This window comes from Musa acuminata, chromosome BXJ3-3 (assembly GCF_036884655.1).
Source record: "Musa acuminata AAA Group cultivar baxijiao chromosome BXJ3-3, Cavendish_Baxijiao_AAA, whole genome shotgun sequence".
Classification (NCBI taxonomy): Eukaryota; Viridiplantae; Streptophyta; class Magnoliopsida; order Zingiberales; family Musaceae; genus Musa; species Musa acuminata.
In genome coordinates this window covers 34,504,225-34,509,250 of record NC_088351.1, presented here as the reverse complement: position 1 = coordinate 34,509,250, position 5,026 = coordinate 34,504,225, and positions in this window count along the sequence as shown.

Genomic DNA, 5,026 nt, shown 5'->3' with positions numbered 1-5,026 from the left:
AGGTCTAATAGATGCTTAAGTACAATTAATAAACTATTAACATGGTGACTGAAGCATGTTATGAACTAGTTCAATGAAAATAAGGCTGCACATATAAATATTCTTGTGATCTTTCATCGTGTAATACTTGGGCAATCATTCATGTTCCTGAGAGCAAGATGAGAATTATTGATTTATTTCTTTGAATTTATGTGACTATAAGTATGGTAGGATGATATGGAAGAAAGAAGAAATCACAAACATGGTAGTGGGCAAAATATCATGAGCAGGATGGATTTTGATTAGAACTTCAGTATAGGAGTGATCCATGCTTCTTTGCAAATATAGACATTAATAAGGAGCATGACACTGTGTGAGAAATTATTCCATTCTATTGAGATGTGCAGTTAAAGGTAAATTCAAACATAACAACACTCTACTCACCAAGATTATTTTACTATGATTTAGATGGTGAGAGAGCTGGTCAAAAGTAAGTCCTTTGTGAATACATCTGCAATTTAATTGAAGGATAGTTGTTGTTGTATCCTTTGATGAAATAAAAGTAAGATACCCTTTTACCTCTGCCCATATACATAACAGCCCATATGCATGACATTGTGACACTTTAGATTCATCGTCTTGTAGTAACATGATATCAAATAATAGTATACCATGATATAATTGTCATGGAGAGCAACTTCTGAGCATACAGTCTTGTGACAGCCCCACAAGGTCTATGTGACCTCAATTTTCAGTGATCATGCTGATGATTAATCACGTGGTCCAAAGCAGAACCAAAACATGAACATGCAGTAACATGCCTGGATTCTTTCCTTTTTTAGTTATAACTATATTTATGCCATAACACATGGGTCATTACAGTCTGATGCCTTTACTCCTTGTTAGTTACCATTTATCTCATAAAAGATAATTCTCATCCTTTGCTAGGCGAACTGGTGTAAAATATTATGTTCAGCTTGCTTCATATTTTCTTCTCTCCCACCTACACAAGTAGTTGTCTTGAACATTTTGTCGTGCTTGTTCGGATTGTATATGTAGTTTTGAAACTTTTTTTAGTTCAATTTGTAGCTGTGTACTGATGGGAATTTGCTTTTCTAATGACCCCTGGGATAGGTGCTACTTCAGTTGCGAGGATATTGATGCTGGGGTTAAGATCTTTGAAGAGTATATAATATCAAGACCTCCAACTGCTTAGTTGTATGTGGTAGGTTCATATGAAGTAGACTGGTTTTTGGTTAACTCCAACTGGCAGTGTCCTTTACAGTTTGCACCTTGTAATTTTTGATGTAGGTGCTTTTGTTTTGTTATTAGTATATTCAAGTATGTGCTGTATGGATGCCTCACTACTACATCCATGTGATATCTCTTGTACTGTGGAAGAACTGTGAAGTATTGGATGCATGATAAGATAAGCAGTAGATGACAGATGGAGAGGCCAGGGTCAGAGAATTATGGGTTTGCAATTCCCAGATTTTAGAATAATAGGCTCTATGTAGGTTTTCCTTATCCTAAATACTTTGTTTCAACTTCTACTTCTCCCTGAACCAGTCTTCCATTCTTGATTGACTTCTTCCATTGTTACAAATAGTGCAAGGATAATGTATCCTGTGTTGACATCAGTCCTGTGACTGTTAGTTACTATGCTTAAAACCTTTACCAGAAATTAATATAGATGATGAGGCATAAACATATGTGATACCATGTCGAAAGTTATCCGCTAAGAGCTCAGAGCAATCCCTGCACGTGCAGTCTAAAAAGAAAAGAAATTATACCCATACCCAAATATGCTTTGAAATTTTCAAACAAGGAATGCCCCTCTATGTTCCTCTAAGAAGCAACCTACATCCAATTCTGACAAACAAAGGGCAATGCTTGTGAAGACAACTTTTTGCATCTTCTGTTGCAGCAAAGAAAAATGTGTTAGGTCTCCTGCTCATCATGCTAGCTAATATAGCACTCAGCACATGGTAGATGGATAAACTCTCCTGCTTGCATCAACCTATTTTGTGTCAAGTATATATGAACAGACCATAGAACATCAAATGCCCAAGGTAAAAGGAATTTCATGTACTCCAGACATTTTCTTGTGTGCATAAGATACTGTTGGTATTATGATATTAGGCATCATCTTTGGTTAGTAGTAGCATAGACTATAGACACTGTATCTGTGGCATTGCTTCTTTCATGATGCCCTTTACCTGGACCCACAATTTAATAGTCTAAGATGTGTATTGTCACTGCTTTTGTTCTGTTAATAGCTTGTGTCTTTATACCTTGTTGGATGGTCTGTAAGAATATTCTTTTGTGTACGCTTGACAATCTTTGGGCATACATTGTGAGTTCCCTGGAATGCCTCCAAAGTCATTATCATAGACTTTATATGAACTCTCTCTGCAGTTGTTACCTGTGAATTCCAGAAGATCAGTTAACTATATATGAGAATGTCATATTCTGCATTTATGCTCTGATAGGGACATAGCAATTGTCATTTACTTCTTTTCTGGCAGAAAAAAAATCTGAGAAATATTATGGATATAATATAGACAAGCGAACTGATTAAGTGAAGTAGGTCAAAACATCAGAAAACGGGATCCCAAACTTATACTCATATGTTAAAAAGGGAAAAATAAAAGCAATAAAGAACTTTGTGTTTAAAACTCTTAAGTTGTTGGAGCTTGGAGGTAATAATTTGCACCTATCATGGACATAAATGAGTTTTAGCTTTGCAAGTTTGACAAGCTTGCCATTTTGTGCTATATGGTGGTCACCTGATTTGTGTCTAATGTTGGCGACTTTTAAGTGTTTAACATTGTATTATGTGATCCCTATTATCCATGCTATGATGCCTCTTGCAATTCCTTTTTTCTGCCTTCTTTCCAACTGTTAAACTTGCAGTTGTCTAGAGTTTTCCTCATGAAGTGAATAATCTGTCTTATTCTCCCACATTTTTCTTATGCTAGATTATTATACATGGTTGTGTTCTCTGTAGTTTAATATGTTTTTGATGATTGCAACATTGATTTTTACCCCCTAAATGTCCTCATCACCCACCCCCATTTCTTCCACTTAATTATGAAGAAAACTGTAGAGAAGAGATAATATGATGAAATAAATTTTGCCACCGAACTAGGAATTAAAAGGAAAAGAAGAGAGGTTACGAACTATGAAGTATGAAGAAATAATTTTTGTTCTCTATATACAATCTTGTTATTCTAGCTGTCTGTAGCACCTAGATCATTCCTCAAAGAGCAACTAGGAGTCTACGTGGGCAACTGATGAGAATTCTGCTTTTGGTTTTCCATTATTTGTAAGACTATTATATGATATTTTAACTTGAATCTGTAATGTACAGACCCTAATTGAAGGAGCAATGGTTGGATATACTCCTAGAGGCATGCAACTTGCTCAAGAGAGTCTGGTATTTGATTCTGCAAATATTGGATATTGATTTAGCTTTTTTTTTACATTTTAATTGATAAGATAAAAATGGTAATTTCATTGTCTTGTAGGAGAAAATGAATGCAAGAGGATTCTTCTTGAACTCAAAGATGGGAAGTGACCTCCTGCTTGCAGCAGCAGGAGAAAAGGTATGGGTTTCCAATTGACTAAAGTGGTTTTCATCTATTGCTTCTGCTATTGTGATATATCATGTCGGAATGATCTTGTTATGGTAAATTGATCAATTACCTCTTGACAAGTTTGTATTTGATGTTTTTTACTGGCAAAGCTGCACATAGTGCTGAAGTTATGTGCATTTTTCCATCACAGTGACAGCTTATAGTGATTGCCATTTATATTTACCTCAACTTTTAAATTAAAAAATATTTTAGGCTTCGTGGTATTGGAAAGTCTATTAATACAAACTTGTAATTGTATAGATGGGTGGATACACTACCGCCAATTATGTTTGGGATCTTTTGCAAAGCCACAAGATCACTCCATGGCTGCCTGCAGTGAAGGCCTTCTATGAAGGCTTAAAGGTGATGTACCATTTCATTGCTCATACGTGTGCTGCATTGGTTAGGAAATCATGTAGGTGATAGATATATGAAGTAATGAAGTTTAATTACTTCATTCCAAACTAATTGATGGTGGCTAATGATTGGATTCCAGTTTGGTGATAGTAGATTCCAGTTTGCAAGCTGCAATGATGAGCATGTCTTCACGAGTTTCATTGCCCTTCTTTGTTTCAGGAAAGGGAGATACCATCAGATAACCCAAGGCTTGTATTGGTTGGGCGCACATAGGACAATGTAAACCTCAGATTTGGAGGGAGGCGAAATGTCTAGAACAGATTAATCAAGTGCTTTCTTACTTTGAGATGCTTCCAAGAGCGTCAGGTGTGGTCTCCATGGCCACTTGATCCAGAAGAAAGCACAGTAGAAATCTTGAAGGCCAGCTACGTGTCCGTAAGTTCTGCTCGGTTGCGTTCGCAACTTGTGTCACAAGAGACATTACTCGAGCAGATGGTCGACTGAACTTCCACAACTTTTGGTTTTCTACACCAATAATATTTAGCCACTGACAACTTCTGAAGTGAGAGGAACAGAAACCAAAGTTGGTGAAGAATAACTTGGTCTCAACAATCACTGGTCTGGATTCTGAGTTTTTGAGTTCTTTGAGTGTTGCAACTGTGTGATTGGAAATGTCTACTACCATTATAGTAGTGGATAGTAACATGCTTTTGTGCATTGGATTCATTGCAGAAACATAAACTTGTAATAGGTACATTTGACGAGCTGAAGTTTAGCAGAAAGTCTCTTTTTTTTTTGTCCCGCTTATTCACATTCTTCATAATTCATTTGTTGGGGTGGGAGCTAAAGGAATGAAAATAAAAAATAATGAGATATTATCCAATTACAGTTTTTTTCACTGGAGTTACAATGTTTTTAATTCAGTAATAAAAAACATTGTAATTCTATTAAAAAAATATTGTAAGTAAAAAACATTGGAATTTTATTGAAAAATATTATATATTTGATCAGTTTTAATCCAAATTGGGTCTTGATAAAAAAAAAAATTATTC